This window comes from Canis aureus, chromosome 15 (assembly GCF_053574225.1).
Source record: "Canis aureus isolate CA01 chromosome 15, VMU_Caureus_v.1.0, whole genome shotgun sequence".
In the NCBI taxonomy this organism is placed as follows: domain Eukaryota; kingdom Metazoa; phylum Chordata; class Mammalia; order Carnivora; family Canidae; genus Canis; species Canis aureus.
Window position 1 is genome coordinate 37,052,096 of NC_135625.1, and position 22,976 is coordinate 37,075,071.

The window sequence follows — 22,976 nt, forward strand, 5'->3', positions numbered from 1 at the left end:
ACTTATGTTGCTGTCAGTGAAATTTAGGCCTGTTCAGATTTTTTTCTTTTGTAGAAGTGTTCCTAGGAACTTTGTTATGCATATCTAATGGTACTCATTTTCAAGTGTTTCTTACCTATCTAAGAGCAGGTTATTAAGGTTGAGAATGCAAGCATCTTAAATTTTCCAGATGATGTCACATTGTTTTTCAGTATGTGAGTTTGTGAGTTCTCATCCTTTCCCATCAGCTACTATTTGATATTTCTAGGCCTGGAGGATTCTGCTCATTTTTAGTGGGTTATAATATGATTATCTCTGCATAGACTTAATTTTCATATTTCTGATTACTAACAAAGTTAAATATTCTTCCGTATACCTCACTGCCACTTATATTTCTTCTGTGAAACACCTACTCAAGTCTTTTGCTCATTTTTTCTATTATTTTTCTATTATTTTTATTATTATTTTTATTATTATATTTCTATTATTTTTCTATTATTCTATTATTCTATTATTGTAGTAGTTTTAAGTGTATATGTGTTATACATGTTTTATACGTATGTACTCCTTAATGTATTACGGGTGATTGAAATTTCTTCTTCTAGTTTTTTTTTATGGTATTTTCCTGATGATTGAATATTTTGTGTTATTTTCTCATGAACTTGTTTCAATTTTAATGTAATCAGTATTTTCAGTCATTTTATGCTGAACTCCTTTGTGTTATGCTTAGAAAATCCTTCCTAAATGTAATTAAATACATTCTCCTATATTCTAAATTGTATAGTTTGGTTTTTCATATTTTTGCCTTTAATCCACCTAGACTACATTTTTATTTCTTTTTTTCCATGTAGAGTTTGAGTTAGAGATTTCATTTCATTCTTTTATGTGCATACTGAGTTGTTCCAGAACCATTTGTTGAGAGGTCCCCTACTTTCTCTGATGATCTATGATGTCACCTTTGTAACATATGAACATTTCATATATGCATAGATATTTTTTGGTCTGACATTAAATTGTCTTTAGAACATTTCCAGCAAACCTTTCTGATTCCCCCCCTCCTATCTCCTTATGTGCCTTCTACTTAACTGGACTCCTTGCTGTACTTTTTAAACTACCCCACAGTTTCCTTTGTCTGTGCATTTTGTTACTTCTACCTATCACATGTTGCCTTATGTATTATTTTTAGGTATATTTATTTCTCTTTTGCTCCGTTATATTTGGATTTTTGAAATCAGACATGGTGTTTTATTCATCTTTGCTATCTTTAGACAGAATATGGTCTTTCACTTAACAGATATTTGACAAATCATTGAACAAAACTGGGATTTGTAAATAAAGGGATATTATCCAACGAGGTTCATTGTGTTTGCCCACCGATGATCACTGAGATTTGTAGAATTTAAATGCAGTGACCAGGGTCACACATCTTGGTGGATCCCTGATTCTTTTTTTTTTTTTTTAACTTATTCCAGAACACCTTTCATTATCCATTCTGTAGGAAAGAACTGAACTATCAGGCATTGCCCAGAAGTATGAACTAATATGAAGATACTAGAAAAAATGTGAAGAGAATATGTGGCAAGTCCAGGATTCTCAGACTGGTTGAGTCCATTGCCAATCATAACATTCACTTCACATCCAGACATGGGGCATTTTCCCAAGCATGTTGTGCTCACTCACATCTCTATGCCATTGTTCTTGCTCCTTGTTCAACAAAGCTGTCTTTGTGGACCACTATCCATGAATTTTCACCTCACCTAGAGTGTAAGTTCTCCTTATTGAATGCTGTATTTCCAGACCTTGACATCATTTCTGGTACTGCACCAATCAGACTGTATTCTAGTTCTTTTATTTATAAGTCTCTCTTGCTCTTGATTTTTTCCAACCAAGGCAGAGATAGTTTTGTATTTTACTGTATCTTCTCAACATCTAACACAGGGCTATGTTTGGAATCCATTAGGTTTCCAAGGTGTTCTGATTGCAGAACCAGACAAGCAAAAAAAAACCAGAACCTTTGCGTGAGCTTATAAATATGTTCTGTCGTTCCATTGTTTAGGTGTATAATTCGTTTTGGTAGAGTCATTGTGCTACCCTGTCTAATGAAATACAAAACCTATGGGAATGATAATACACTTCCACAATATTAGCTGTTATAACAGTAGCCTAAATTAGCTAAAGAACTTGGTATAATAGTATTGAAATGTCCCATGTTAGGGAGGTTTGGCTGGGTTGAAAGCACACTGGGTTTCTGATTGAATGAGGCTGTATAGTTGGGAATTTGTATAATCAGAAGAGAACTTAAGGATCTGAGGCATTTGAGTTGAGGGTTCAAAAAGAGGACAAGTATGGAGAAAGGACGAGATAAGAGGGAACCAGCTACAAATAAGTATGCTTTGGTTCAAGAGCTGGGCCTGCAATGATTATAGTTCTGGAGTGAGCATTCCGACTTGCTCTTTGTTGCAAGTCATGAAGGTGAACTCTTGAGTGTCTCCTCACTCCACTGTTTACTACTGGGAGCTTCCAGGCAGGAGAACCTCAGGAAGCTAAGTCAGTGAGCCAGCAGGGCTGGCAGTGGGAGTTTCAGAGCTGGCATTCTCTTTTCCATCCCGGAAGTCAGGAGTAGGCTTAAATGGTTAGATTAATACAACTAAGGAGCCCAAGGGAGCTTAATTGTACTTACTCTAAGTAGTTCTTTTAGGTGGAAGTATTTTTTTCCTTAATTTTGAAAACACCAAGTGTTTATTAGAAGAAACTTGAAAATACAGGAAAGTATTCAAGAGAACAAAATCCCAATAGATATGCAAAAATAACCACTCCAGGGAGTTCTCCAGGTAGAAGCCACATTCCTCTATTAGCCTCTAAATCCTGTCAATTCCTCTCTGCGTCTACCATTTTGAAGGAGGAGCAACCAGTTATCTGAGTACTAAACCAAATACTTTAGTTCTTCTCTTCCTGTCTTTTCAGAATGTTGCCTTCTTGGTAGCAGATTCTCAGTATCCCTATGACATATCTTCAGTGCTTTGGATAATGTGAGAATAGCACATATTTGTTGTTTTTCAGCAACTGGCCAGAGCTAACGGACACACACTTTGTAGCTGTAGTACCCCAAGACCCTTGACAGCTGTGTCTTGTGAGAATTTCTGTCAATATTGCTTTGTGTTCATTGAGGTGACTAGAGAAAAGACCACCGAATCATTTCTTTATCTCTCAGTGTGAGGATGATATGTGATTTGGTTACTACTCTGAAATTCTGAATGACAATATTTTTTTTTTTTTTAACACTCCCAAGACAACTTTGAAGGATGGTTTTTCTATGCCTGGTATGTTACCACATCCACATCATGGATTTTATCTCAACATCAAGATGAATCAGACCCTGGCTAATATGAGCACTTCTAAGTATTGTAGAGTAAGATAAATAGGGATACATTTGTTTAGGATATTTATTGTTATTACGTGTATGCAGACTGTCTCAGTTGTGGTGAAGCCTGTCTCTAGGTACCCAAGAGCAATCATCATTACAGACACTCATATTCTGTATTTGTTTCTTGGATGGCAACAAACAATTATATGGAGTTTTCATAGGCAAAATTAATTAAGATTAGAACAATTAGTCTTTGCCAAGTCCCCTCTTACCTTCTTCTTAAAAAGATTTAAATGCATCAGAAGTAATTAAGATGTAGACAATAAAAATCTGAAGACCGTATTTTTTGGCAGTCTGTGACTTAACATGCCTTCAATTCATCTGTCCCTTTACCACCACCACCTCCCTTAGTTCAAATCCTTACCTCCAAAATGAAAGCTTCTAAATTCCTAAGCTACAGAAGTATTTTTCCCCAGTGTGTGCATATCTGTAATGGTATTGGAGTTTCATAGCTGGTAGTCATCTGTGCAGTGAGTTGAATGCCTATTTATGTTTCCATATAAAACACCTTGATGACAGGCTTGTTGTTTCCTGAATCTTTGCATACCTATGGTTTGACACATTTTAGTGATTCAAGGAATAAATGAGTAGATGAATGGTTGAATAGTTAGCTACAATGAATATTTGTGTGTTAACTGAGCTCTGGCTTGCTAATTTTTTATGATCATGCGACTCTCTCCTCTTTGCCACTCATTGTGGTAGATGCTTGACATACATATACGTATGCTTTAATTCCTACAACAGCTGTGTCAGGTAGGCATTATTCTCTGTTTAACAATAAGGAAATTAAAGCTCAAATGTACTTTCCTAAGACCATACTTGTAACAGTGGAAGGGAGGAGGATCAGAGCACAGGTCAGTTTAGCTCTAATACATATATGTTCTTCTGTCTCATATCAAGGCGCCTTCCAATTTTATAATGGACTCCACAGTGTCCAGGAGTCTTCAGACATAATACTCCTTTGAGAGCTAGCTATAGTTGGTTTTCCCAGCTACTTCTTAGTTACTAGGTATGGTAGCCGTTCCCTAGGGGAACATGTGTTGGAGTCTTATCTTTTGGTTCTGTCCTTAGCTGTTGTCTCTGGTACAAGCAGTTTACTGATGACCGTTTTTCCTACTGTGCAAATGTTCTTGGCCACCACACCTGTCTTCCTCTTTGATAGTGTAAACAGCAAGCTCAGGAATGATGGAGTCGGGCTCTCTGAGGTTGTAGTGGGCCAGTAAGCACACTCCACTGGCCTTCTCTGGCTGGTGATGGGGGTCCTTGCTGTTTCAGGGCTGGATGTTTCCCATACATCAGGGGAAGATTGAAATAGGAAACTCTCTGCCGTGGAGTCTGTGTCATGGATGACTGACCTTGCTTTGCACAAAGATATACATGAGTTGATGTAGGAACTGGTAACAGTTGGTAATATTAGTTATAGACCAAATGATCACCTCAGGTAAAAATAAGTTGCCTGTATTTCTGACTGGGCTTTTATTGCCTGACACTCTACTAAGATAATTAGTCCCATTGGCGGGTATTTGGGCAGGAGAGTTAACATATATTCAACACATTCATGCATGCTACTAGCCAGATTACAAGGCCGTTTTTAAAATTTAGTCCTCAAAAGGAGGAAACTGAGATTGCAGAGAAGGAAATAAAATTGGAAGATGTTAAATGAACATTCATATAAATGATGGATCTGAATTTTTTAATTATTACAAAAACCATTTGGGTACATTTATTTGTATGCCTATATTATTTTTGAAAGGGAGTGAAGAATAGTGATAAAGCCCACAGTTCCTAGAATCAGAGTATTTGAGTTAGAATTCAGTTTTTAGCACTTATTAGCTGTGTGGCCATAGGAAAATGACTTAACCTTTCCGTTTCAGTCTCCTTACCTGTAAAAATGGGGATAAGTGACAATACCTATTACATAGGGATATTTTGAGGATTAATTAATATATGCAAAGTGCCTAAAATAATTCATACATCATGATTTATATTACCAGTCTTACTGTGTTTGAGTCACTGTTGGAAACTGGGATCTAGAAATAAAAAATACTATAACTGCCAACAAGAGTATTACCGTCTACTACAGGAGATGCTAGAGTAAACCTACAAGACATTGTGGGAAATGCGGGGAGTGAGACACCACAAGGTGCTTTGGAAGCACGGAGAGCCCCCCCCCCAACTCCCCTCTCTTCCCGAGCCTCTGAAATGGGAGTTTACCCTGAGAAAATAATCCCCCGGGCTGAGTGAGGGATTTTAGGTAGGAGGTTTGGGATCATCGCGATAGTTCCAGAAGTATTGCTTCCCTTACAAACAGACACCACAAAGGTTGGGGTGGAGGCAATGTCTCGTGTTGTGCTTTTCAGTCCTCGGCTCCCGAGTGCCGTATATATATATAACTCCAGGTGCTCCCATCACATTGGTAGTTCATTTTTACCTTTTCCAAGTGAACACTTTAGGCAGACTGATTTACTTTTTTTCCTCCTCTCTGAAATAGAGAAGTGCTCTTTAGCACTTTTACCCTTTGAAAATATAAAATCACTCAAGGGCTTTCATATTTTCAAAGGGCAGAAGCAACTTTAGCGAGAGAGAAGAGTGCAAAAAGCTGACTGATCTTTTTTTTTTTTTTTTTTTTTAAGTGCTATAATGAAAACATGTCTAAGACATATGCTCCGGGCCTGTGTGTGTGGACGCCGGTAAAAAGGTAGATGAGGGAAGGAGGGTGAGGAGGAGAGAGAGATGTGTATTTGGGGAGAGTTAATGACTGCTTTCTCTGTTGCTGGGATTTTATTTTATTTTTCCCTTTTTAACTTACTGGAGGAGAAATAGCCCTTATCCTCCCGCCCCCCCTCTCACCCCAGGCCCATGCTAAGATAAAATAAATGGTGTTCCTCAAGAATTCAATGAAGAAAACACCGCTTCCTTCCTTGGCATTGATTTGCCAAATCTCTGACCCCTGAGAATGAAAGCATAACCATCAAGAATTTGGCAGAGGTATTCCTGAGAGAGTTTTGCCTTCAGAATGACAGGTATAGTTATGTCTCCTCAAAAATGAAGAGAGAACAGTTCACCTGTCAGGTAGGAAACAAATAACTGAGCCACCAGCCGGGCCCATTATCTTTCCCCTGCATCACACCTGTGCACGGTAGACACCTCTGGGATGTCCATCATTTGAAAGGGCCATATTTTACCCAATGAGGTGCTTACTATAAGCAGCCATAGAAATGATCTACTAACTCAGGCTTCGTTGGCAGTGCTGGCTGTTGGCATTCTGTGCTGGATGGGCTGTTTGCTTTCTCCCCAAAGCACAGACCACAAAGTATTATCTGCAGGCAAGATTTTCCTTATTTATGTTTATTATTAAATATAAATGTGAACACTGGCATATGAGGTTTGTGGCAGTTGAGGTTCTTAAATGCTATTTGCGAGAAGTGGTATCTTCTTTTGGGTACCCAGGGGTCATAGCATTAATCAGCAGGCCAATGAATTACCCCAGACCCTCATTCCAAGAACATCGCTGGCTGTTTCCAGAATGTGTTGGGGTGGGGTGGGGTTTTCTAGAGTCTAAAGCTGATAAGGAACATTCTCTGCCATTTCAGGGACTCTGTGGTATTGTAATGACTCTGACACACACTCTCTCTCTCTCTCTCTCTCTCTTCTAAGACAGGCTGCACTGCTCTAGTTGGGAGACAGGGAGAGTGGTAGAGTTACACTCTTCCTTGAGTTTACTACAGAAAAGCAATTAATTGTGAAACTGTGTAAGAGTTTATGATACTGCTTTGGATGGACTTGCCCATCAAAGGGCCACTTAAAATTCATGCACAGTAGCAACTGTGAAGGAATACCTAAGACTCATAAATAAAGCAAACCTATCTTAATTTATTGCCAGTACCTTCTATACCCATTGAGCTATTCAGAACCGTGCACAATTGATGTTTCTTTCCTCCAGTTATTTCAGTAAAAAATGAACTCTATTTTATGCCACACAAGCATACTAATAAACCAGTGTTTTGCTGCTTATAAAGGCAAACTGTCACCTGTTAAAATATGTAACTGTCATAGAAAGATAAAAAAGGATCATTTAATAATGATGAACAATGTGCATGTGGCATAAATAGAATCCAAAAGGTAAACAGCAGTTTATTATGCTATAGGCAGCCAGAGCTATTCCTCAATGGAGGGCTCTGTGTGCTCATCTTTGTGCTCTTCCTTTTAAGGGAAATATAACCTGGCCTAACGATAATTCTTGTGTGTGCACGTGCGTGTACGTGTGCATGTGTGTGTTTAACGGAGGCTCATTATTGGTGCAAAATATGGACTGTTGTTCTTGTTACAGGGGGAAAAATGGTTTTCAGAAATATTTTCTTAACTCTGATGAGAACAATCTTAAGTACTCCGTGTTATTGTTTTCTAGTGCTGAATAATAGGGAGCGTTTAGAAATTTCATTTTGCCGCTAGGTTTGGGAAGGAGGATGTTTTTAATTAAGCTCTTCAGCTACTTTTTTTTCCCCCCACCAGTGTTGGAAGCCAAATATATCTGTAGCAATAATATATCTGATGCTACTAAATAGAACCAGTGCTAGCAAAAATAAAAATGGGCTCATTATAGCTACCTTATTTCTTGATCTCTTTTTATTGACCTGTGTGAATAATACCTCTAAGGTATAGTAATGAAAAAACTCTCCAGATTACTTTCATGATGTAAGGGGATCATTGTAGGCAGTGGCACGATGTTAAACTTATGTACCAGCACAGAAAATTTTAACAGTCCTGGGGAGGAGGGGTCTGAGTTTAAGTGCAACTAATAAGAGCTAATAGTGGGACTTTTTAAATGAAAAAAATATTTAGGTTATAGCCTGTTAAACTCCAGGGAAGTAAAAGCCAGGAGAGCTAACAGGATAAGAGCCACTTCTCTGCCAGAGCCATTTCTTCCCCCTCTTTCTGGTTAGCATGTATTTACATCAACTAATGTCTTCGAAACGACAATTATGGCTGGGTGAATAAATATTGAATGTTTTAAAGATTGTGTAAATATTTGCCCAATAGACAGCCCTGGCTTCTTAAATATTTGGCCTTTTATATTAGGTTCAATTTGAAATGATTTAAAAGCTTACTTAACTATTGAACACAGCTATGCCAGCTTAAAAAGGTGGGGGGAAGCACCTTTTCTAGCATAGTTAAATTTAAAGCATTGTATTCAGTAGGAAATAGATTTTTACCCAAATCAGAAGAGCTAAGATTATATTGAGAGAATTAAGAAGGGCTTCATTGGAAAGCCAGGGTGAGGTAGTTCCTGGGATTGGGAACTAAGGCTGCTGGTATCTCAGCTGCACACAACAGGGTCCCCTTCACGGGGAGATTTCTTGATCCAGAAATTTTATTTCTTAGCAAAGTGCTTAAAATAACTGTGTTGTTTGCCAAACTGATTTATAGACCTAGAAAAAACAATAGCTTCATAAATTTGAGATAGAAGCTTGTATATTAGGTACGAGGGCAAGATTGGGCTACCTGCCCATGTCCCATAGTCCAATTAATCTTTCTATAAGAAATCTGTTTCTAAAAGCATGGTTTTTACTATTCCCCCCCTACTCCCCATCATGGACAACTGTTCTCTATTGCCTTTAAACTGAAGTACACATTCCTTGGTAATGTAATTCGGCCTCAATGACTCTTCCGGTTTCATCCCTCACCACTATCCACTGTATACTTTACACTTCAATCACAAAAACATACCCTGAACTTTCACAGCTCTGCAGCTGTGCATATGCTTTTTTCCAAGACACAAATTTGCCTGACCTTTCTATTGGGCTGATGAACTCCTACTTCATCTTCTAAGCCCATTTCAAAGGTGAGCCCCACTGGAAATTCTTTTAAGAATTCCACTGAGCAGAGTGAATCACTCTTCTCTGAAGCCAGTAGTTAAAATATGGGACTTGCTGTATTAAGTTGCAATGCATAGATTGCCTATTTCTGTAAGTTTGTATTAAACTTTAAGGGATTGTGTTTTATTCATCTGTGCAACACATCATGGATACTTAATAAATTGTCATTTTTCTTTTTACTAATAGTGGGCTTTTTTTATATTCAACCTAGTGATGATGAAACTTCACATCTGTAGCTTTATATCCACACATTATGACTTCAGGCTTTAAAAGAGCGTTTGAGTATTAAGCCTTGATAATGGCAGAGTAGATATAAGAAAACAAACAAGTGAACTGATGTTAGGAGTGAGAATGACATGGTTGATGTTTTCAGTTCTTCCCATCCTCTTGGATGATCCACATTTGACCACTTACTTACCTTGTGGCTGGCTGTCAGCAAATTTCCTAGCCTATAACTTTCTCATTTGACAAATTATGCTATTATGTCCTACTATACTGGATGCAAACTCCAGTGGTATAAAATTGTCACAAATTTATCTGAAAGTAATGTTCACATGTGGCTTTTTTGGCTATAATTAATACCAGTATTCAATTTAATATACTTCCCAGGAAAAAAGCACTTTGTATTTTGATACAAAACTTACATGGGTCATCTCTATCTGGTCCAGGGAAAATGTAATCAAACTGGGTCATGTGATTTATAAGATATGTTGACATTTTGGGGAGTGAAAGCATTGGCTCATTTATATCCAGCCACAGAATATACAGACTAAATACAGCACAAGCTGTAGCTTATCAATTCATTGATTTATTTGCTTAGGCACTGCAGATGTTTAAAGTGTAAATGAACGGAGTAAGAAAATTCCCACATAAGCCTTCAAAGTGGGGTTTGCAATATGATCTCTGGGAGTGCAAAAGCAAAATATCTTTTCCCATGAAATGTTTCAAGTATATTAAAAAAAAAAAACGCATAGAGAATACTATAGAGTGATTCTCCATGGTGCCTGAACCAAACTTTATCACACATCTAACTTGGTATCTAGAAGATAATAAAGGACATTAAGCTTTTAAAATATATAAAACGCAGATTGACTCCTGAGCCCACTCGGGTTACAGGCAGGACCATCCTATGGCACATGAGAGCCCAGGAGAAGCAGGATTGACACAACCCACAGGGCTCACAGGGGACTGCTAAGTGATGTTCTGGTCTTAACTAATCTACATAAATGGGCAGATGGGTCATAACTATTCCTGCACACACAAACAGTACATTGAAAATAGTGCTAATGAGGCAAGTGCAGATAAAACCAGAAGAAAATGAGAGAGATGTGCATCTTCAGGTCTGAGGGCATGCCCCTGTGTTCTGTATTTGTGAGGAAAAACAGTAACGATCAAATCTGACTTGACAGAAAGTGAACCAGATCATTTTAAAGTGACCTTATTTGACTACAGTTAATAATAAATCCTGCCTTCAGTTTATATTTAAACTCTTACCTAATCATAGTGAGAAGCTCGTACCATATTACCAATCTAAGTATGGGATGATAATGACTAGCAAGACATATTATGTTACCTTTTTTTTTTTTTTAATTCTTTATCTTTTAGCATAAGGGTTGGCAAGCTTTTTCTGAATAAGGGCCAGAGAGTAAAAATCTTTGGCTTCATCATACTTAGGCTTGAAGCCATAGGTTTGCACACAACTACTCAACTCAGTCAATAAAAGCAACTATAGACAGTCCATCAATGAATGAATGAGTGTGGCTGGGTTCCAATAAAACTTTATTTATAAGAGTAGGCAGCAGGATGGATTTGACCTGCAGGCGGTAGTTTGCTGACCCCTGTGTCAGAGATGCATGCAGAAATGCTTATGGAAATATGATGTGTGTGATTATCATCCAAAATACTCTGGGAGTGTAGGGAAAGCGTGTGAAGATATAGATGAGAAAAGGTGGGCCATGTGTTGCTAATTGTTCAAGGTGAATAATGGGTATATGAGGTTAATTATATACTTCCGACTGTTGGCGTTTAAACTTTTCATAAGAAAACCAGCCTTCAGAACATTAGGACAGACTTCTAATTTTTTTCCCCCTCAGAATGTTTAAAATGAGCATTCATTCCAGCAGTTTATAAAATTTCACTATTTTTGATAGCTTAGGAGTTTGTTTGAGGTTTCTTTAGGCCAAAAGTTAATTGGCTATATACCACTTGAAAGAGAGTTTATTTCCCTTTCCTTGGTAACAATGGCTGAAGTAATATGCCCCAAACATTATGGCATTTAAGTGAAATGCATTCTTCTGCTGACAAATACTGTTAGAAAGCAGATAGTAAAAAATATCAAAGCTTTCAAGGAACAAGTATTAGAAGAAAGTATACAACACGGGAAGTTTGTCACAGAGTTAGGTGTAAGTACAAAAGTTTCAACAGCTCAGAGCTTATGTAGTCCGATTATGTTCTAATAGTGAAATATATAAAGATCTATTCCAGGGACTATTGTATAATAAACCATCCCAAATGTAGTGGCATAAGACATTTTATTATGCTCTCAAATTGGATGGGTCAGCAATTGAGCAGGGTGCGGTGCAGGTGGCTTGTCTCTGCTGCATGATGTCTGTGGCCTCAGAAGGGATGATTTTGAATGCTTGTAAGTGACAAAATGGTCAAGGCTGGAATCATCTGGGAATTTCTTCGCTCACGTAACTGGTAGGTTGGAAACACCTACATGTGGTCTTTTTGTGTGGCTTAGCTTCTTACAGCAAGGCAGCTAGGTGCTGAAAGGAAGCATTCCAAGACTGAGCCTCTAGAGGGTGAGCATTCCAGGAGAACCAGACAAAAGTACCCGCCTGAAGACAGAATTTGACAAACTAACCTCAGAAGTCATTTCTATCACATTGTGTAGATGGAGCCATCAACAAGCTTACCAGGATTGAAATGAAGGGGACATAGACCTCACCTTAAGATGGGAAGAGTGTCACAATATTGGGGAACATGGACAAATCTGTCACAGGGACTGAATTTTTCTTTCGATGAGCCATTAAAGGAAAGTCAGAGAAGATAAATTCTTAACTGTAAACAATAAATAAATCTATGTGAATGTAATCACTGGTGAAGGAGCCCTGTTGATGGGGATAAAAATGATTTTTTCAGGGTAAGTTTAATGAGAAACCATCGCTAGGAAGTTGATTTATCTGTCCTTCAAGACTGAACTCTAAAAGTTGAGAACCTTAAACCAGAGTGACACACTGAATAGCATGTTCCATTGATATACCTTATTTTATGAAAGACTAGAACTTAATAAATTATTGTAGAATCTTACAGTATTTTGTAATGAGTTGGGAAATGACTGTGAATACTTCTTGAGCCATGTGGAAATTCTCTGATTATCTTAAGCAAAGTAACCTAAAGAGTTGTCAGACTTAAAGATGAATATCATATTTTTTTTTTCTTAAAAAGAAGATTTTCCAAGTTTGCTGACCTTTAGTGTGGTGACAGGAGAGTGACACTAGATTTCCAGCAAAGTTTTTGAAAAATTACATTTGATTTTTTTTTAAGATTTATTTATTTATTTGAGAGAGAGAGAGAGGATGTGAGTGGGATTAGGGGCAGGGAGAGGGAGAGAAATCCTGAGGCAGGCTCCCTACTGAGGGCAGAACCCCGACAATGCAGGGCTGTATTCTAGGACCCTGAGATCATGACCTGGACCAAAACCAAGAGTTGGATGCTCAACTGACTGAGCCACTCACAAGCTCCATATTTTATATTTTTTATTATTATTAAAATGAGTGAAAACAGAGTGATTTTTAAAATAAACTTCTACAATGTACAGAACATTTGAAAATGACACTTTGGAAATGATGATTAATTTATATTTGATATCAAATACTATTTGTGTTTCCTAGAAATTCTGTATCTATTTATTTAGAAAATTTAGAACAGAACTTATAAATGTACTTTAAATTCTTCCAAAAGATAACATTTTCAGTGACTTTCAACCTTTTGTAAAAATATAAAATTTTAGTATCTTCTGATTTATTTTAAGAACAACTGAATGACATGAGTGAAAATGAAAATTTACCAGATGAAACTAACAAAATATTGCTGAAAAAATAGGGGGATAAAACTGAATAGTGATTAAACTACTTGTAAGCACATGTGGAAACATAACTCTTCTTTTGGTATCCTTGTTTTCCTGGGAGATCTTTTATAACTCTAATGGACATCCTCTAGTTAGTGATAAATAGAATTTAGAGCCAGAGCCTTGAATTCCTTCACCACCAAGTAAAACCAAGATAATAAAAAATATCAGAGAATATTCAGTCACATTTCTGTTAAAGATATTAGTGATTGATAATTTGTGATATCAAAACTTTTTGTACTCTTAATAGAACAATGTGTCTTAAAAATACTTCATATTCTAATGTTTAAGTATTTTCTGCTTTGGGTATATTTTACAGTAATATCATAGTAACTAGCTTGTATTTAAAACTTACTAGATTCTGGGTCCTGTTCTAAAATGTTGCTCCTATTAGCTCATTTAATTCTCATAACACCCCTATGAAAACAGTGCCATCATTATTTCCACTCTGGAAATTGAAGTATGGAAAAATGTCTTATGCTAGGTCCCACATAGATATCCACTATGTAGATAATAGTGAAATATCACTATATATAAGTAAATAATGTACATTTATGAGGCCTCTATTACAAAATTATAACTGAGAAAAGGTATTAGTGATAAAAGTTTGCCTGCCACTAACTTAGAGGATGAAATTCATGAAGCAACCTCTGGACCTCTTCATAGCCTGGTTCCAGCCCATAGTGACCTGATATCCTCAGGTCTAGTCAGATCCTAAGTGGTCCGAAACAATAGTCTTTCTTCATGCCTCTAAATCTGGGGTGTGATCTTTCCTCTTCCCAAACTGGTATCCATATGCTCACTCATTCTTGGAGACCCAGTTCAAATGCTTCCTTTTCTATGCTTGCCTACTTTGACCACCTTTGCAAAATTTATGGTTCCCATGTGCACTGTTGCCACTTATTTTATGTATTATACATGTTTTCCTGCATTTATTTATCCATTCGTTTAATTCTCTCATTTATTTCCCAATAGAATATAAAGTTGCACAGACCAAGAACAATGACTGTTTCAGTTTTTAATCCCCACTGGTTGGCCCATCGCCAGGCATGTCCTGTTATGATTTCTACCATTGCTGGTCTGGTACTCTTATTCCTGCTGCTGATTTATTTGTTGAGCACCCTCTGTTCAGCACTTGAGTAGATTATTTCATTTAATCTGACCAGTAAATCCAATAAGGTAGGTCTTGTGGGAGTCTGAGCCATCCAGGTAGATAAGGAGATTCAAACTGAGGTCGGTGACTGTGAAGTGCCAGGTTGCATCCACCACACTAGATAAAACCCTGTGTTCAGTACAACGTTGATGGCACCTTCCAAACACCAAAGTGTGAGACATCCTTGGTGGTGCAAAATAGGATTTTAAGATTGGGAGAAGGATGGGAAAAGAGGTTCTATTCTACCACTTTACTTTGAATGTTTTCTCTTCTGGATACAGTAAGAAAATTGAGGGTAGGGGTCAAGAAATGAAATGGAGGTAGACGGAGATGTGAACTTTTCTTTGTAACAGCCCTGGGACCTACCCTAGTTGCCCTTGCAAGAACATCTCCTTGTTTCTCCCTGTGAATTTCCCATCTTATTTAAAGCACTCCCCTACCAGATGCTTGTGTGTGTGATCACATAAACGCATCATGCGATAAGCAGTCCATTTCTCAGGCTTCAGATATAGAATTGCATGAAGCTAGAGCTCTTTGTAGAATTAGGTGCTAGATCCTGCTGTGCCTACTACTCTTATTGATTGATTTTGAGAGAGAGAGAGAGAGAGAGAGCAAAGAGCACCTACACAGTGGGGGAAAGGCAGAGGGAGAGAGAGAATCTTAAGCAGGCTCCATGCTGAGTGTAGAGCCTGATGTGGGTCTCAGTCTCATGACCCTGAGATCATGACCTGAGCCGAAATCAAGAGTTCCTCGCTTAACTGAATGGGCCACCCAGGCACCTTTACCCTTACTGAATTATTCAGTTAAGATTTATTTATTTATTTTAGAGAGAGCACCAGCATGAGTGGGGGGAGGAGCAAAGGAAGAGGGAGAAAACTACTTAAGCAGACTCCCTGCCCAGCTCGGAGCCCCACACGGGTCTTGATCCCAGGACCCTGAGAACGTGACTTGAGCCAAAATCAAGAACCAGCTGCTCAACCAACTGAGCCACTCAGGCACCCCATCCTCACTGTTTAATTCAACTGATGGCCATCCTTAAAAGGGAATCCGTTTCTATTCCTTTTCTCAGTAGATGAACTTTATGACAAATAATTTTCTCATTCTGGTTCTGGTTATATCGAATTAATTTTAAGCCTTATTCACCCAGCTTTTGCCTGTTTCTTTTCTTTCTTTCTTTTTTTAAATGACTTATTTATTTATTTATTCGAGAGAGAGAGAGAGAGAGAGAGAGGTAGAGACACAGGAGGAGGGAGAAGCAGGCTCCATGCCTGGTGCCCGACACAGGACTCGATCCCGGGACTCCAGGATTGCACCGTGGGCCAAAGGCAGGCGCTAAACTGCTAAGCCACCCAGGGATCCCCTTGCCTTTTTCTTTTGAATAACTTTAATAATAACAATAATAACACAACAGGCTGTCTTCCTTAATTAGTTATTTTGACAAATTGATAGACTGTATGTAATTATTGTTATACTAGTGGTTGGTGCAATTTAGTATATTCTCCAAATTAAAAGTAAAACTGTGTGTCCTCTCGGATTTAAATTATAAGATCTAAGACAGAGTTGCGCTGTTCATTTATATTTTTATGAACCTCTTTGCTTTGTACAAGTCTCTAGCAGACACCTGCTTCCTAGCCACTTAAAACAGTGCTCATAACATAGAGTAAATTTATAGGCAGTCATATCTTGCATTTGCCAGTTTAAGGTACTATACTTGTGACTATAATAAAAAAAATCATTATTTATTTCTTTAACTCTTAACATCAAAATGTGCCCCTAAGGCACATTATGGATATGTTACTGTATTATTAGGGATGGCCTCCTGCCATTTCTTATCAGTAGAGCACATCTGTTTGTGTGAGCTTTGTTTTTAAAACACACACATGTCACAATAATCATGACGGATCTTTTAAGGAGAGATTAATGAGTTTTGTCCTATACTTACATCCTCAAAGAAAGTGCGAAAACTGGATCTGAGAGATTCTTTTATTCAACAACAAATATAGGTATCAAGTGCCTATAATTTGCTTGGCTGCAGGCACTAGGGTATGAGGGATAGGTTTCTCCCCTCATGGGACTTCCCTATGAGTGGGTATATTTAAAATAAATTGTATCTCTAAGGATCGCTTTTTAGAAGCCTTCGTGTCATCGCTGTAGATAAAATTATCATGGAAAACATAGTAAGGATGGGAGGCTCTTTTTTAGCTACATGTGCAGTGTAGTCTTGGTTAGGTGTGACATATGGACACTGCCCACCACTGAAATAAAACTCCAAAAGATCCCAGCAGCTGTGGAATGGAGTTAATGTGATGCTGTTTTTGGAATTGTTGGATTTTTAGGAAAAAAAAAAGTGAGATTGAATTGCTGAGTGTTTGTGCAATCCCAAACAAAACTGAAAATGATACATAAAAATAATACTTAAAGTAAAATTTTAGTTGTCTCGCTGGAGAGTGTATTCTTGCATGTTTGAATGTTTCGTCAGAAGTAACTCACAGGTTGGGTTTCCTGAGATGCACATGGCAGGATGCAGACCAGCATGCAGAGCATTCTGGGATTCAGTCCAGGGCGGAGAGAAGTGGGCAGGACTGGCAAAGGGAGAAGCTGAAAGGCAGTGTGGCTACTATAGGGGCCTCAGATGCTTCACGGGAGCTCGGAAACCAGGATGGCCCTCTAGAATTGTCCCACATGGAGGCAAGTGCCTATGACCTTCAATTTACCCCTTTGTCCCATTTCTGCCCCTAGTAGTCACCAGATCTGGCCTCCCCATGGAGTGCTTCTTCTAGTGCACGAGACTCTTCGGCTGAGAAATCATACCGGTTTCCAAACTACTGTGCACCTGAGTGTCCCAGGCTTCCCCGTGGATTCACAAAGACAGAAATGACAAGCTTGACATAGTTCAGTGTTTCCACACTGGATCAAAGTTTTCCTTTCAAAACCAGGCTTCAGCAGTCAGTATGGGAAAAGGCAAGTTCCATGTGAGAAACAAGACAAAACAGCAAAGGAACGTGGTAGTGTCCAGTCTTTGAAAGCTTGGAAAACGTAGCGCTTCATGGGCGCTACGTCATTAAGACTTAAATACATTTTAAGTTGTTTGGCCTACTTATAAGTAGTAGGTTAGACTCTCTCTTTAAAAAAAAAAAAAAAGTTTATTTATTTGAGAGAGAGGGAGGGAGAGCACAAGTGGGAGGGACAGAGGGAGAGGGAGAATCCCAAGCAGGCCTCACACTGAGCACAAAGCCTGATTCAGAGCTTGATCTCACGACCCTGAGATTATGACCTGAGCTGAAACCAAGAGTCAGACGCTTGACTGAGCCACGCAGGTGCCCTTGAGCATCTCTTAATTTAAGGAGAGCCATGAAAGGCTCCCAGAAGTGATACAGTTTGAGGAACTCTGGAGTGGTGCTGAGAGAGGAGGGCTCAGCTGAAAGCCATCAGCCCCAACAGCTGGGGAACATGTGCTTTTTTCCCTAAAGATGGAATCTGGTTGCAACACATTCGTTATAATGACAAAGAACTGAGGGTCTCATAACCTTCCTGCCAGATAGAAGTCTTGAAGGTCTATAGACAAAATCAAACAAAGTACTGCTTCTTATATTAATCAGCTAGAGCCAACTGAAACAATTGTGCAGGCATGGCGATTCATGTACCTTTGATTTTTCGTTTGCTTTCTACCATGTGAACACACACACACATGTAATTGTGAGGAAACATGTAGGTGTTTCAAGGTGAATCAGAAGGTGTGATTTAAGTTCCTTACCCCAACTTTGCACTTTGGAACTTCATGTTTAATCTTGTTAGGATGAGAAGCTGACAGCAGGGCCTCTTTTGCTTTTTTTGTGTTTTCTTAAAAATCTTTATGTATTCATGACAGATATATATAGAGAGAGGCAGAGACATAGGCAGAGGGAGAAGCAGGCTCCCCGCAGAGCACCTGATGCAGGCCCAGGACCCCGGGATCACGACCTAAGCCGAAGGTAGATGTTCAACCACCCAGCCACCCAGCCACCCAGGTGCCCGGCCAGGCCTCCTTTGGATTTGAAGAATCCAACTTCTGTTCTGGGGGTCCTCTGAGTTCTATAAAATAGTGGTACAGAACCTCTGGTATGTTTGGAAAGCTCCCCAAAAGGTTGACTTCAGAATTATTTTGCTCCAGGGAAGTTAGAAAAAATAAAGTTCAGCAAAAAACATACTCCACTTAACTTTGATATTTTACTTTCATTTAACCATTCCAGGTTGTGAATTAAAAATTTGCCATGTTACTCCTGGGTGTTTATTGGTTTACCCAAATCCAGTTGCTTTTCCAGTAAGTATGAGTCAGAAAAGTACCCACAGAGCCTGGAAGTTTGTCAGATATGAAATCTCACATCCTCCCCATTAATTTTATTTGTAACTTTGGGAGAAATAGAGGGCTTAACCATCTGAAGCTTTTTATTTGTTTCCTAGGTTTCCTAGTTTCATTTTAAAGCCTATTATGAACTTTTAATTCATTGTGAAGTTTTTAAAATCTTTCTCAGGAATGAAGACTCAATTGTCTACTTCAATTGCTCATAATTATGGTTTGAATGGAGCCCGTTGTAACCTTTGAGAATCTCAAATCTTGTCTCTGTAAAGTTCAAAAGATCTTGCTGGTTACCAGCTGGCATTCAAAGAGTAAAGTCTTTTCTTAGTCATCATAATATTATGTAGGTTTCCTCCCATGATGATGTGAATGTGCGGCTTTAAATACACCACGACGCAAAAGGACTAGCTGAAAATCCAAGAGAAATGCTTCCTTCTGATGATTTAGTGAATCTCTTGGAAGGATTTGTCTTAAGAACCATTGAGTTAAGTCCAGTGTAGCAGCAATCACGTTCATAGAAACTAAACTATCTCAAAAGGGCGAGAAAATGATTCTCCAGCCGAATTGAATTTGTAATCTGTTTACCCAGCAAATATTGGATGAGGTCCAGCACCTCTGCGGGTTTGGTGTGTGTGTGCGCGTGTGTGTGTGCATGCGTGCGCGCATGTGCCTGTGTACAGGTGTGCACATATGCGGCTGAAATGATAATGACAGGTGGTTTCATGACAAATGGTTTTATCAGCATGGAAGAGAACCTTCCAATACCATTGCTTTATGATATACCCCAAGGTATCTTTTGCTGGCAAAGTTTAACAACATTAACTCATTATTTTATTTGTTCCCTGACACAGGTGGGCTGAGCAGTAGTTTTATCACTTCAGAGTTTGTCTCTCTATGTCTGAAACACTGAATATGTATTTTAATCATAGGTAACCACAGCCAGAGGAAATTTTAGCAGGCAAAAATGACTTACTATATTGTGAAAGTGGTTTAAATCGATCAATTCTAAAAATCAGCTTTTGGTAAAAATATAAAGAATAGGAAAATAAATCTGTACTCCTCTCTCCCTGCTCCCCCTCATTTGCCTCCCACATTTTGGCCAAATTTCCCTCATACTGTTCCTGTTGCCTGTTTTTCTTACCACCCCCTCCTCCCAGAGACCTTCAGAAGAAATCTAATATTTTAGATTAAAAGTTGATAACATGTGTCACCATCTGTTATAAAAATAATGTGGCCTTAATTCAGGCAGAGTGTATTGGAAAAAAAATGGTTTTATAAGTTCAAATCAATATTATCTTGACAAACCAGTGTGACAGACATATCTTTTATATAGAGGAACTCGACTTGCTTTTCTTTTCCCTAGGACAGTATAGTTGAAAATTGTTATTTGTTTTTTCAGATGTTTTTTTAAATCTCTGCTTATATTCAGCTCCATGAAATTATGCTTATTTGATTTGTCTTCATTATTTTTGAAGTCTAGTTGATACTTTGACAAGGAGTATGAACTTCGCAATCTGGCATATGTAGAATCTAAGCTCTGTCATTTACTCTCTGTGTGACCTTGAAGCAATCAGTGTGCCCTAGTTTCCTTATCTGTAAGATTGGCATCATGATACCTCCCCCAAGAGCTTAAGATAGTATATAAAGTGCTACTGATTTGCCTCTAATTGCAGTTTTGTTTGTAGGCTGTAACATATATATATAGTCATTAATTATATATAATAATTATTAATTAATAAGATATATGGAACTGTGGTTTTCATTTGTAGTTTTGAGTTTTTTCTCATAGCACCAAGCCCTTTTGTAAACAAAATAGTTGTAAATCTCTAAGGGATCAGGGACATTGGCCAGAGAAATGAGAAATGTGCAAGTTCTAATTGTATTTTTTGAAAGATGGGTAGATAAAAAGAGAAGATTCCCTTTGTGGCTTACTAGATGATCAATTTTTTGTTAATGTTTCATGGGAATTGAAAATAAAATGCATGTTTTTTTATGGGCAGGTTATAAAGCTCTCAGTGTATAAGCATCTAATAACCCCTCAAAATTTTTTTCAAATTCTTCAGTAAATTGTCGGTAGAGGGAGTTATCCTGAATTGCCCGATTACAGCACAGTTATAATGGCATTAAGCTTGTCCTTTGACTGTTAAATTGAAAACTGACATGTCATAGATCAAAGGTCCAAATCATCATATGGTTTCACTCATACAGGGAATATAAGAAATAGTGAAAGGGATTATAAGGGAAAGGAGGGAAAAAGAGTGGGGAAAATTAGAGAGGGTGACAAAACATGAAAGACTCCTAACTCTGGGAAACGAACAAAGGGTAGTGGAAGGGGAGGCAGGCTGAGGGGATGGGGTGACTGCGTGAAGTGCACTGAAGAAGTGCACTGAAGAGGTGCACTGAGGAAGGCACTTGATGGGATGAGCACTGGGTGTTATACTGTATGTTGGCAAATCAAACTTCAGTAAAAAAAAAGATCAGAGATCCTCTATGTGGTAATTTTTTAAAATTTATTTTTAGTCAGAATCCCTTCTGGGCCTGGAAGATCTGACCTTGCCTAGAAAGTGATTGATTGAATTAACATAATAAATAATCTATTAGAATGTCCCTCAGACTCCAGAGCTTGAACAATTGATGTCAAGGATCCCCTTGTCACATTGTCAGTGCAAACGCTCCCCAAGTTACAGTGAGCTTTTGTCAGTGGATTCAAGCATTCTTGATCCATCAGTATAGTGGTGACACATACTTTTAGATGGCTGTATCCAGTTACCATAAGAGGATACCATGCAAGTTTTGATTTCTCCATCTCTTTCCATTTGTTTTGATCCCATACTCAGTGATCAGTCTTCTGAGTTATGATACAGGTTCCCATGTTGGTCTGTATACAGGGAGAATTCGGGTGAATTTTGCATGCTCCAGTGCTTGGGACAGTTCTCGTCACTGTTAATTAATAGATCAGTATTGGAAATACTGGTTCATCAGTTGGCAGGAATATATTCTTTTGGCAATATATTTTAAAGACTGGCAAATGGATTGTGTATTTTCAGAGCTTTTTCTCAGGAAAGACACATTAAAAAATATTTTCTTTATTTTGAGAAAAATTTTTTCTTTATTTCTCAGGAAAGACACATTAAAAAATATTTTCTTTATTTGAGAGAGCTAGAGAGGCCATAAGCAAGGAGGAGGGGCAGAGAGAAAGGAAAAAGCTGACTCCCTGCTGAGTAGGGAGCCCAATTTGGGGCTAGGGGCTCAATTCCAGGACCTCCAGGATCATGACCTGAGCCGAAGGCACACACTTAACCAACTGAGTCACCCAGGCTCCCCAGAAAGACAAGTTTTCATTTACTTGTTCCTTTGATAATTCTCTTCGGATATTGGCTCTGTTCTCTGGCTGGTATTTCTGTAAGGCTTACTGGCCATCCTGGGCCTGCCTTCATTGTCCTTCAGATTTTATTGTTAAATTTCCATCTCTTCATCCTTCCCCTTGAGTCTTGGGAGACTTTTCTCAAACTTTTGCTTTGCCCCTCCCCCCCTTACTTTCTACTTTCACTGTCATCTTTAGTAACTGAGGCTGGGCTTTCTGTTACTCACTGTTTCAAAGATGCAGTGTCTGGGGATCCCTGGGTGGCGCAGTGGTTTAGCGCCTGCCTTTGGCCCAGGGTGCGATCCTGGAGACCCGGGATCGAGTCCCACGTCAGGCTCCCGGTGCATGGAGCCTGCTTCTCCCTCTGCCTATGTCTCTGCCTCTCTCTCTCTTTATCATAAATAAATAAAAATTAAACAAAACAAAGATGCAGTGTATTTTCGATTTCTACTAAAGGAATACATTTAAAAATCAGTTTTCCCATTTCTTGTTACTATTTTTCTCAGGAAGACAATCACTTTGTTTCCTCAAAATTTTGCTTCTGTATATGGCGATGGGGGGAAGTCCATGCTTTTCAGATTGGCAATTGCAGTGTGTTCTTTCAGAGATGACAATAAATGCTCTTCAAATTTCTCAGTCTTTAATGAAAGAAGATGGTAAATTTTCAGAGATTCCATTCCTCAGGCCAGGGTGACCAGAACCAAAGAAAGGG

At 38.5% G+C, this 22,976-nt stretch overlaps 2 protein-coding genes across 9 annotated transcripts in view; both read left to right on the top strand.

Moving 5' to 3' along the window:
* The window catches only part of UNC5D (unc-5 netrin receptor D), a 537,391-nt gene that overhangs the window by 13,822 nt on the left and 500,593 nt on the right, over positions 1–22,976 (top strand). The gene's annotated exons all lie outside the window — the stretch shown is intronic.
* LOC144285105 (uncharacterized) overlaps positions 1–22,976 on the top strand; it is a 31,720-nt gene that overhangs the window by 7,819 nt on the left and 925 nt on the right. The gene's annotated exons all lie outside the window — the stretch shown is intronic.